The 13,097-nt window shown below is 32.1% G+C and overlaps 1 protein-coding gene across 11 annotated transcripts in view; it reads right to left on the reverse strand.

Annotated features, from left to right (window-relative positions):
• Nucleotides 1–12,646, reverse strand: part of LOC141446972 (uncharacterized) — a 38,715-nt gene extending 26,069 nt beyond the window's left edge. For 7 of the 11 annotated variants that reach the window (XM_074114032.1, XM_074114041.1, XM_074114038.1 and 4 more), the window contains exon 1: nt 1,202–1,407. The gene's annotated coding sequence lies outside the window, so the exon portion shown is untranslated. Of the gene's footprint in view, nt 1–1,201; nt 1,409–12,464 lie in introns of those variants that run through there. The other 4 variants (XM_074114044.1, XM_074114043.1, XM_074114036.1 and 1 more) reach the window with 3 other exon arrangements.
• Nucleotides 12,647–13,097: the final 451 nt, after the last annotated feature.

The raw sequence follows: 13,097 nt of genomic DNA on the forward strand, positions 1-13,097 counted from the left end.
CGATCCATACAGAATACTAAACATCTTTAATACATTTAGTGATTTCTGAGGATGACGTCAAAAAGGTTTTTTTGTCAAATATTTTATTTTAATGAAATTCAAATTAACTCTTGTGGTTTTCCAAAGAAGATTTTCCAAAACGATAACTTTATATTCAGATTCATGATATGTGATTACTATTTATGGTTATGTTTGTTACAACAAAAGCTTGGTTAGTTTTTTTTCAAATGTCCGGATAATGTGCAATAATAGATAAGGCGTTCCAACAAGTTTTCAGCTTTAAGTAAGATATTTCAAATAAACTCCCACAACTTGTGCACTCTCTATGTGCACTCAGAGAAGACTGCAGTTTATTAATAAATTACATTCATATTGAATTGATTAGATATGAAACGTCATTCGGAGAAAAACTTAGACGGTAAGAGGAAGGGTCTGTGTAATACATATGCATCAATCAACAACAAACAAAGTAGCGGATTACATTTAACTTTCGTCAAATAATTAGGCACTCAGAAAAAGATCTATGAGTTTTACTCGAAAGTTCATCACATAAAGTGACTTTTGAAGGGATACAGGAGGTATATTTGGCTTCCCTTTAGAATGCTATTTTCTGTATTTCATGTATTCGGAACCTTACCACCTACAAAAATTAAGGATGGGACATTGAACATGTTGCACAATTTAGGACTCAACTACTCGTAGAACAATGTTGTATTCTTAAAATAAAGCATTACAGGAATAAATACCCTTCGTCGTATGATCTCAGTAGCGTACATGATTTACTACATCTAAAGTCTTTGTCTGAAAGGCACCATTCTTATTTATTAAGAATTACCATTACTATACGAGTAACTTACTTTCAGTAATTCCAAGCTGGGTATTGTTTATGTACGCATGACTCGGAATAAATAAATCAAAAATAAAGAATTATGATGTTGGCTCCTGTGGGTAGATAGGAAGACACTGGACAGAATAATATTTCAATTTAATGCATTCTACGATCATATAAATGACATTTTTAAGCTTAAACTGATACCTATAGTATGCAATTTCCAATTTACATCCCGGTACTATTAATTATTGCAATAAAAAAACTTGTTGAATAAAACATTCTTAATCAAAAAAGCTATAAAATTAAATAGCAGTAATAAAAATAAAATTCAATTTCCTTTTTGGTAAATCATAATAATCCAAGTCTTACCGCACGATGTTTAGCTATCTCGAAATTAACTTGGATACAAGGTTACTTCTATTTTACCTTGTTCTTTCTTGTTAGGCAGCTGCTTCAAACTTTCTATTAAACCTTTTATAAATCGCCAAATGAACGAAAATACTTTTTTTAAAAAATGATAACCAACCGGAATGAAACGAGTACTTTTCACAGCAACCTGCACTAGTAACCTACATAACCATATCTGAGGGAGGTAAAATAAGTATGCTCAGGTTTCATTCTGGAATGATGTATTTAAACTAACCCTAAATGTTTATAATTAATGTCAAACAAGTCTCATGCGATACATTTACAGATCTTTAATGAAATCGTAACTTAAACGGGCCGTTGAAGTAGATCTCGATGAAATTGAAAATAACAAGATCCTCTGAAATGAGCACATCCCATGAAGGAGAAAAAGACAATATATCAAAAAATTCTATGACCTGAGTAGTTGTACGTTCCGATGTACACACGAATTGGATATTGATAGCTATAAGCGAGGTGGTAGACGGGAAGATGGCGAAATTATAACCGAAAATAATCCAATCATTCTCCTCCTACAGAGTAGATGGAATAAGGACTCTACTATCATCTCCGCAATATCTTTACCACCATGAAACCTTTCCTCTGCTCGTGAAACTGGGGAACAGAACATTACGCGGCCAGTTCACGCTCCTATGGTACCATTTTGTAGTGAAACGAAGTTTCCTATTTGAAGGCTTAGAAATGTCACAAGCCCAATCTTGCAGGCATAATCCAAACCTTACTGATGTCCTCCAGAGCTTATCACATTATTTTAGGTAAAGATGGTATTCTACACCAAAGTAATAGCCATGTACATACCTTGGGACTGTTCTAACACGGTGCCCATACGGGGGACTGTAGTAGGACAAGTTAAGAGTAAGATCTGACGTATTGATAAGCTCCACTCACAAACTAGTAAGATTGATTGTGAAGTTATTGATCTCTGCTCCTCTAACAATTCTGCTGAGAAACAAAAAATGTTAAGAAGTATTAATGGTCCGATTAGTAGAGTGTTAAGAAGAACTTTAAATTGGAAGAATTGGATTCTTTGAATGTTACATGGTTTAACGAAGCTTATAGTTGGCTTTATAAGTACATATGCGACTCAGATATTTCTAATTTAGAGTTCGTTTGTTTTGTACGTTCATGAATGATCTCCCTGATCTTCCGCTCTTATGCGGCCTCCATGTAAGTTGGATGTCTGAAGGCAATCCAAGGAAGCGAGTAGAAGTCGTTTTGATGTACCAGAGAGGTCAAGCTTGTCTGCATCAAATGAAATTAATAAATTGGCATTTGTTTCCGTTAAGTCCCATTTTTCAACTGACAAATTTATTTCCTGTTATTAAATGTAGTTAAGGATTTGTTTTGTGTATGTTTTATGTATCCAATAAAATTTGCCCTTGCATTGATCTTTAAAGATACATAAGAGCACCTATCGGCTTTGAAGAACAATTTTGCAACCAATTTAAGATGTAATTACCAGATATGAATAATAATATAAATGAATAATTAATAGAAGATTGTAGAATAAAAAGAAATTTATTCAACTAATGTTCGTAGAGAGATTGTTACGGTAAGTGTGGCAGGTCAGTCAGTGGGTCGAACGCAAAATGTACAACGTTGAGGAACAGGTTCCAGATGGCCTATTTATAATTTAACCGAATAAATAAAAGATTCCAGTGAGGTTACTGAACGCTTAGAACAAGCAGTTGTTCACAAATAAGTTTAAGATCCGTCCTTGAGGATATCAATTGCTCAAGGTTTTCCTCAGGTCTGTTTGGAGACCATTTATACAAGTGTTTCGTGTTTAATTATGTAGGAAGTATTCAGGGTATATCAGGTGTAAATTTGGTAATTTTTACTTTGAGACAATGTCGGTGATGCAACTGCCGGCTCTTAGATTCTCTCTTCTCTTAGGAGATTTGTGTGCAGCTAATGTACAGTGGAAAACACTGTCTTGAGGCTGCCAATGGATTGAAAATAAAACACTCGGCGCCAATGTGCTCTGATGTTTAGCATCTTATATTGAAATAAAGTCTCCAATAACTAAACAAATTTGGTAATAAAATTTATTACTGACTGAAGTATTTATAGGTATCTTCCTGAGGTTTTTATTTATTTGCTAGTTTTTCATATATGTATCTTATAAAACTTTTTATTAAAACCGCAGTGGAACTTAGTGTACCTAAAATTACAAAAATCAGATGCATTCGCAGTACTTCCTCACAGCAATAAGAAGAGAATTGGATACCAAAACTGCCTAAAGGATAATGAAAAAAGAAGAAGAAACAAAAAATAATTTGGAGAACAGCACGATTCAAAGTACATCAACAAGAGTGGCTATTGCGTCTGTAAAGTTTCAATTTTTATTTTTTAACAAATCCAAATGAATATCTGGGGCAAATTGACCTTTCAAATGTTTAGCTACAATTATCTTATTAGTGAACGCATTTCTGAAAATCTCACTTTGTTGCTAACTTTATAATAAATTTCTGTTTTGTAGTTTCTCTAAACTTCTCTAAATGTGGTTTATCTGTTTTTGACTGCTGCTAATTATTGTTTAATTTTCATCCTATATTCGGTTTTATTAGGAGTAAAACTTTCATTAAAGTATGGCTGATTTGTTTATTGACTGCTCTTAGTGGCTTAGAACTCTGGATTATCTTCAGAAAATTTGTGATGTCACTAAAAATGGAGGTAGTCATGAAGAACTAATATTAAATTGAAAAATGTAATGTTGAGGTTGTCTAGCTTTGATGCCAAAGAGATAGCAAAAAGTCTGACAATCTTAAAAGAGAAATAAAAGAGCAATCGCCAATTCCATCCGACAACAATGGGGCGGAAGCTTTACTTTACTATCATTAACATTTCACCAAAATTATTAGGACTCAAACCGGAGATCTCCCACTTACTAGACCGAGCTTAAAACCACTACACTAAAAGCTCACTCCCATTGCAGTTCGAAGTTATTTTTGAATCCAATTGAAGTAGAGTAGTAACTACTATCCTTGGATGCGAAATTTCATGGCGCCTATTTAGGTAAAACTCATGCTTTAAACATCAAAAAACTATAATCCAAATCCTCTTATATTTGAAAGTAACAGACGCCATGCTCCAACTAGAAATATAATTAAAGTTCCAAAATTGAGGAAAATCAATAATTTAATTTTTGTAATAGCAGCCAGAGGAAGACGTACGTTTCATCAGATTTATTTTTTGTTGGTTTGTTTAACAGATGACTAAATCTTTAAAGGATTATTGTACATTTCAGAAACCTGCATAGTCATTTCACAAGACTATGCAAGCTTCATTTTATCCCAGAATGACTAGAAAAAAAAGAATACTTAACGGTGTAGTGCTTGTTATTTATTACATAATAAGAAATCCAGGTGTCATAATGCACCGCCGTCATTATTATTATTGTTTGAAATATGTAAATTTTAAAAGCTGCCATTTTAAAAAGCGCAAATAATTTCTATTTAATATTCACTATTTCAAATACTCGGACATTTATAGATATATGTACTTTTTGGTACAATAACGTCCGAAGCCATTAGCGCCCATATATGTAATTGTTATTAATTTTGCAAAATAATAGAGGTTTTTAGATTCTTTAGAATGGTTTGTTTTTGTATCAGTTACTCTATTGTAATCTTATTCGTAGCTGATCTGTGAAGTGACAAAGCTCTGCTCTTTCCTAAGCCCTGATCCCAAGAAAACGATAACAGAACAACAAGAATCTCATTATCTCATTAACTAGATCTAATCTTTCTAAGATGCACAGCTGTTAGAATATATCGAAGAATAAATGATAAAGAGAATTAAGTTAAGCTCTAGAGTAGACAAGCTGTGCTGACCTAAGGCACAATGAGCGCGTATTCAGTCAATCTTCAAAAAGCAGTTCCAAGACAAATGCGCTTATTTTAATTTATTTCACTGCCAACTGCAATATTCTCACTTCTCAAAATTTCCATTTGATCAAATTCCACTACACTAGAGTTAATATTGGTGGAAGATATTTCTCCCACATATTCTCTTCATATTCTTCCATTCGAATTAGAATACTCAAGAATTTAGTGGCTTCATAGCACACTCCGAGCAGATGGGATTAATTTTTTAAGATGAGTGCTGTAATCCGATCATCCAAAATACAATCAAGAATAGTAGATAAATATGCCCGCAAATAGTGGTACATTTCCTCCAAAGACATCAAATAGAAACCAATCAAAACAGATTATCTAATTACTAATCAAAAAATTATCTTATTAAATTTGCACACTCTACGATTTTCTGTTTTTAAGTAATGCTGAGGGTCCGATATATCATATAGCCTACCCATTAACGAAAACAAGTGTGTCTAAAAACATACTTAAAGTACATAATTAAGAAAATAAAAAATTTGAAACATTTCAATGAACAACACTCGAAGACCAATTTGTAAAACCACTTTTTCTGACTGAGTGGTATTCAAAACTTGTATTTCCGGGGCACTTTAATTTTTAAAGTTTTTATCCGATTGCAATACTTCCTCTGGCTGTTAGAAGTAAGCAAAAAATAAATATCTTGAACGATGTTTTAACTTTTCGAGTAATTTTGATTTAGCAAATTATCTCTCTTGAAATTGACTTGCGTAAACTCGTGACAGATTTTCTATTTCTTCAATCTTTTTTATTAAAACACTTAATTTAGTAGAATTAGAATAGGTATTTCCAAGTTAATTTTAGTTTCCTAGTATATGGCGTCAATAGTTCGAGCGGCTTTTGTACTATCTTCGTTTTTAATATTGTTTTGGATTATAGCCAGTTATTTACTATTTTTTTTGTGGTTAATTTTTAGCCTTGTGTAAAGTTTCCATTTAACAATGCATTAATTTAATAAGAAAGGAATGCCATCTTTTCTGAACGTCTTCGAAAAACTTCATTTAAATTTGAAAAAGAATATAAAAAGTTTAAGAGTCTAACTTATTAAAGTTAGTACACATTCTTAGTAGTCTAACTTACTTAATATAGCATATTTTTGCATTTTACCTAGACCAATTTTCTGCATAATTTCATGATGGAATTATAATTATAAAGCAGTATAAATTATAAACTTAATAATAAGAATTATTAAGTCTAAACAAGCTTCTAATTAAATATTAATTTAAAGGCAAACTATCTTGTTAGTTATTACTGCTTAATTAAAAAAATGATTTTTAGAGGATTACCATACATTAAAGAAGTGAGATTAACATAAACTTCTTGATGGATCTTTTACTAGGCAAGAGGAAGTAAATTCTGCATCCACATCGAAGGATGAATGACAGAAGAGAATCAGACATCTAGACATCAGGCGCCTGATCCAACTAACTTTTCCTGTCTTTCACGGTCTTGAGATGGTACTGTGCCTTACCAATAGAGCCAGCTTACATACCAGGCGAAGTAAGAGGACATTTCTCACTTATTACGGAATGGAAGGGATTTCCATAGGTAGTCTTGGAATTACTGGTTGCTGGAGAGGTGTAATCCCTACCCAGAAACCTCCCAACTTTCGAATTTCTAGGGTGGGCTATGAAGAAGATTGCGCTGTAACAATGAACAGGCTATCTTTGGCCACTGACTATAATTTTCTTGAAGCGCCTGGTTCCCCGTAATTTGGGAATATCTGGGGGAGAGATTTTTCCATGGGCGTGAGTTGCCTCAGAGTAATTATCCAAAACTTCTGACTTTCCCCTCTTTCTGGGGCGTCCTTGGAGAGCCAGAGTGGGCTATCAGGTATTGGCGATGTAATAAAACCCTATCTAGAATCTTTGGAAGAGCCTTTTTCAGAATATTTAGGAAGAGCTATGGATGGGAATAGGAAAACTTCCTAAATAGACCCTAAGTCTAGGGTGTTATTTTAAAACTTATTTCAACCTTTTTATAATAACTGTAATGTTCATATTGTTGTGGATTTAGATCAAAGATACCTGGAGTGTATCAGCATTTTGTCGCAGATTATTTCAAGCAAGGTTTCATTATTTCAAGTAAGGTTAAGATATTGCAAACACAAAGCATTCGTTCTTTGACTCATGAAATTGAAGAAGAATATCATTGGCTAAAATTCTGTCTTAATGTTAGTAGATTTTTTAATTTATATCCCAAATTTCCCAGTTAGACATAGAATTTTCAAAAAAACTGTTAATAACGACCACCTAATGAACCAAAATAGAAGTTAAGGGCAAAATTTCAAGTGGGTCGGTCTTGTGGTTTCAAGAATTTTAACGATGAATGAGAGAGTTAGATGTACGAGTATTTGCTCTATAATTCACACATTTTACACTAATTAAATCCTAAACCAGATTAACGGAAATTCAAGTCAGTTATACGCCAATTTTCCTCATATTAACAGGAAAGTTTTGATATTAACGTAATACGTACACTTTTGTAAATTTAAATTTGCACCATATTTATTAATTTAAAAACGATAAACTATTTGGTTAATTTTGATTAACCTTGTAAACATCCAGTGACCTTTCCTAACTAATTATTTCTAGATCTTTGTAGGAAATAAAACACAAATTAAATAATAATAATAATAGCGAAAATTAAAACGGCCTAATGGTGTTTGAAGCTAAAAATGGCAGTATAAATTATCGATTCAGTTTGCCGATGAACTAATAAGAATAGCCTAATTTGATTATTTAGGAGCAAGTAAATAATAAAATGATTATTTAAAAAAGTGAAAGTAACATTAATTGAAATGTTGTTATTAATAATTAAATTAAGTTGATGTTAATGAATCTATTAGGAATACTTTGGATGATCTGATAAGAAAAGCACATGAGTCTGAAAATAAAATCTGATGCGATTACTCTCCAGAGTTTCTCTTACTCTACTTACGTAATAAGTGGAAGATAAATTCTCTATGTCCAGTAATAAATACCTATGGTGATGAATGTAAGTCCGGAAACGGTCAGAAGCAATGAAAACATGTTGTGTGAATAAAATTAACCACATTTTCAGTACTAGGTTTTGGGATGCTATGGAGAATTGAAGCTCACGGATTATAAAAGCAGGTTGCTGGGCAGATTTTGAAGAAGGGCCCTTTGAGGTTTTGGAGGAGGAGGAAGGAGGAGCTAATGGCCAAATTAGGCTATTTTTATCCTCGTGTTCAGACCTTAAAAATTACTCCAAAAAAAAAGATGAGGTTTTACATTAAAAAGTTTTCTTTGTAATATTGTACATATGTTAACTAAAGGGTAAGAGGGAATTATAAATAATAATTAAATAGGCCAAATATCGAGGGATATCGTGGAAATAGGGAAAGGCGAACTTGGTAATCGAGGGGTAAATAAAACCGAAAAATTTGGTAAATAAACATTTTAAAAAAAAATAATTCTAATTGGATTAAGGAATAAACAGGTACAAAAAATAAATAAATAACCTTGCAAAAAAAGTGATACAACTGGCTATTAGTTGTGTTTAAAAGATTCAGTGTAATTATTAAGCAGATTAACATGAACGAACAATAGGCCTCTTAATATTAAGGATAATTTTATGTACATAAAATGGAATAATTAATGTAATTTCTGTTTTTTTTTTCTCATTCTAAATTGTGCTAGAATTTAGAATGATTATTGAAGGATCAAAGAGAGAGGACGATGCTAATAGTTTCTCTCGGGTTCATTGTGACCTACTGCCACTGACCCAATAATCCAGAGCACCGACACTGTGCTAACCACTTTCTTTTATTGTTTACGATCAGGCTCTTTTTACTAAATCAAAAATTATTAGCCGTAAATTAAATTTGTATCCATAAATAGTAAAAATTTATTTATTTATTACTTTTTCTCTAATAAAAACGGTAATATTGAACAGTTATTTAAACCTGTTTTCCTCATGGACAGAATTTAACAATTCGGTATATTATTGTAACTGTATCGTGAATAAATTAAAAAAATAATACAAATATATTTTTTATTTGTATATATTTATTTGTGTATATTTATTAAATATACTTATTAATATAAATTTTATTTAAAATAAATATTAATACTAATAATTTGAGTTGTAACAGAATGTAAGCCACAGTACCACTGTTCCATCTATATTGTACAAATTCGTATTTTTTATAGATGAAAAAATAAAAATAAATAATAAATAATAATACTTATTAATATAAATTTGGTGTGAACTCTCACATAACTTTTTCCTTCTCCAATTTAAGAAATATTATATTCCAGATATTATTATTTCCAGAATAAATGTTTCAAACAAAGTTTCAGATCCTCTTGCAGCCATTATTGTAATAACTCCAAAGAAAATTAATTTTCATTTTCTTGAAGCTTGGAGTACTAATTGGATACTTTAGATCTGTTACTTTTTCTTGAAACATTTTCCCTAGAAAATTAGATTAAGATAATTAGATGAGCAAGGAAAATGGATGAGCGAATGCCCACTAAAATACCATTATTCTAAAATATGCGGTTCTATCTTTGTATACTGTTCAAGGGAACAAAAGTGGTAGTTTAGAAGATCCCGCAGGGTTAAATGGAACATTCCACGATTTAATGGAAATGATGAGCAGGATTGTTAAGTAAAATCGTGCTCTAGTTTACAGTTATTGTATTCCTTATACTTGGTTCGTTGGAATAAACTGACAATGATACCTGACACTAAGGGCCGGTTTATCAATGCTCAGTCAAGTTAAATTTGACTAATAGTTAAGTGTTAACTGCAAGTTATGTGTTTATCAAGGCAAGGTAGCTAACAGCTACACATTAACTGTTAGTCATAGTGATCGTTAAAGTAACTGACAGAATTTTTGTTTGCTAAACATAACTAATAGGCTAACACCACAGTGCTTTAGAATCGAAGACGTCTGTCAATCCTTCAACAATGACTTCGATAGTTTTTAATAATTCCATCTCCTCTTCTGTGTTTGCAGCAGGTGGAGATACATATTGTCCTCCATCTGTGCCTCTTGCATAAGCCTTGTTTTTTGCTTGTTCTTTTCTCAAATCTCGTTTTATCGCATCATATGTGAATTTTAATTGTTTTGCAGTTCGAATCTAACAGAGTTAAGAGAATATTTGAGAATACATTCTTTAATGTATATTGCATATTGTAGATTAATATAAATTATACGAACTTGTACTTACCGTGCCTGTTGTAGAACTATTGAATAAATTTTCAATTTTTTTCAACGTTTCATCTTTTTGTCTCCACGTGCAACCATCACTTTTTTTGCATTCTATTATATTTTTATGTTCGTTGCTTAATTTTAATAATAATTGCTTATCGCAAGCACTAAAATTTGGACCTATTTTATCTTTTTCTTCCTGTTTAATACATTCCATGTTTCACTGTCACAAATTTGCTTCATGACAGTTTTAGGTTATGTATATATCACTAAAATTCAAGCGAGCGGAATAAAATAACCAATCAACAACGCACAAATTTAATATCCACAGTACCAACCCACGTCAAAACGAGAGTAACTTACAGTTACCTAACTAACAGTCAACAATGTAGTGGATAAACGGAGAAATGGGTGACTAGAACAATAACTTTAAGCTATCTCTTAACTTTCAGTTATGTAGCAGTCACTTTTAAATGAGCATTGATAAACCGGACCTGAATGTGGCTATGATTTCACGGCATTAGCCGCCTCATATCCTTTAATGATCACTTGACCCTTACTTCACAGGATCTAAATTTTAAAATTTTACCTTATAATCCTGAGGAAAGAAGCATTTCTTGGATTTCTGGGATTATGGCCGAGTTATTTTGCAGCAAAATGTCACAGTTTCAGTACCTTAATATAGAAATAGTTTTGCTGGAATTGGAGATATCCTTTATCCGTTATTTTTTTTTGGAGAAAACCACACCAACTGTTATCTTTGAATTAAGATAGTATCTAGATGATAAGTACTTCTGTTCTGGGAAAACTCCGCGTCAGAATAGCTTTGATCTTCATTCTGAGACGCCATTTCAGGAGAAGTCTCAAGACGGTTTACTCGAAATTTATTTTACTTTCTCTTACTTCATGGCAGATTTAGAATTTCATAGTTGAATCCACTGGACCATTATCAATGATTTTATCTGCCTTACATGTTGGAGTGTGGCACATGTCAGAAACTTCCTAAGTAGAAGTCAAATGCTCCTACACAAACATAATGAATCAACCACTGAAGGTGGATGAGAATCCAAAGGAGAAATAAGAGAAAAAAACAACAACCAAACAATGATTTGTCCTTTAAAATAATTACTTATTATAGTTCTCAGAACTGCAAGAAAACCAATTTATTAAGTCATCATTTACACCTTTTCAAAATCATCAGTCCAAAGTCAGTCGCAACTAATAAAAATTTGATGAATATAAATGAAGTACCCTGTTTACCAATTAAAATTGTTCGTCTTAAACAGAATAATGATTCTATTATGTCTGTGGTTCATTCTTTATTTTTAATGTAGCTATTAACGATCGAGTAAGATGCTAAATAAAATAAGAAGATTCTTAATGCCTGCATCTCTATACCCTGTTTGCGAATTTTTTTCAATAATACCTCGATAAAGCACTAAGTATATAAAATATGTGTTAACAAGGTCTTTAAGTAGGAAGCTATTACCACTTGTTCATATGTTGTGGTGTTAGGAATGATATTTCTGATCACTTCCAGGTTTGTGAATGATAAAGTCAGTTACGCAACTGTAATAAGATGTATCAGAAGATTTGTTAAGTAGAAATCTAATTCTCTTGCAGAAATTCAATTAAAAAAAAAACTCAAAATACTTAAGATAACCAGAAGCCAACTGAATTTAAAACAACAAAAGACGACAGTCCAGCGGCTAAACCACGCTAAATTGTTAAATAATTAATTATTTATGGTTTTATTTAATAGCTGAGACACCGTAGCACGCCTATATGCTTTACTTACAGATCTCAATGGACTGTGCTGCTATCTAGAACCGTTTGTAAAAACATCGAAGTCTACATCGGGTATTGCCTAAATAATTTTATTAAATTATATCATAATAGAGGACGAGGCAAATAAAATTGATGATACCCATATTTATGAAATTTTTATTGACTCCTGTAAACTTTTGGTGGTGGTACTTAAAAGATTTTGAAGGAATACAGTCGCAAACTTTGACAAGAAAAAAAAATCTATAATGAGATGCTGTACTAACCAGATGACGTATTCCATCACAGTTTACCTCTATTATTTTTATTTTCTTAAACATTAATCCCATTTAATACTTACACTTCCAAGATTGGTGAGATTCAAGCGACTGAAAGCTTGCCTTTCTGATATTGAGGAACTTTACCACTTCAAAGTTGGGTAACTGTCTCTTCCATTTAGAAACAATTTTCTGAAAAAATAATTTTGTAAATATTGGAGAATTATGTGGTAAATTAAACAATAAATAAAGCGAGATACATACAACTAGGCCATTTCAGGTAAACCTTAAACCCAAGATGTTTTCCAGACGACAAACCTGATTGCGACAATCTTTTGTTCGCTGAGATCTTAAGTTGGGATATTTAGTTCCAGTAAGACATTTAGCTCTGTAAGGTGCACACACACAAAAAAAATTCAAGGCTATTGTGAAATTGTCATTTCGTCCAGGCAAGAATTGACAAAGAAAACAAAGGTATGCCGATATTCAGGGGTGCAGAAACGTTGGATTGGCTGTCGTCTGTTCCTTAGAAATACATGTGAGACTTAGAACTCTTTTGTGCTATGACAAAATTTCGTCTCAAGCGAAGCTATCAAATTAAGAGAAGCTTAATAAGTCACAGAACTTTTTTCTGCTTCAATTTTTTTTTTAAAAAAAGAGGATTCTAAAGATGGAGGTACTTCAATCTTGCTTCTAACGTACCCTTTCAATCTGTT

Source organism: Rhodnius prolixus, unplaced genomic scaffold, assembly GCF_049639745.1.
Source record: "Rhodnius prolixus isolate KJV_2025 unplaced genomic scaffold, Rpr scaffold_7, whole genome shotgun sequence".
NCBI lineage: Eukaryota > Metazoa > Arthropoda > Insecta > Hemiptera > Reduviidae > Rhodnius > Rhodnius prolixus.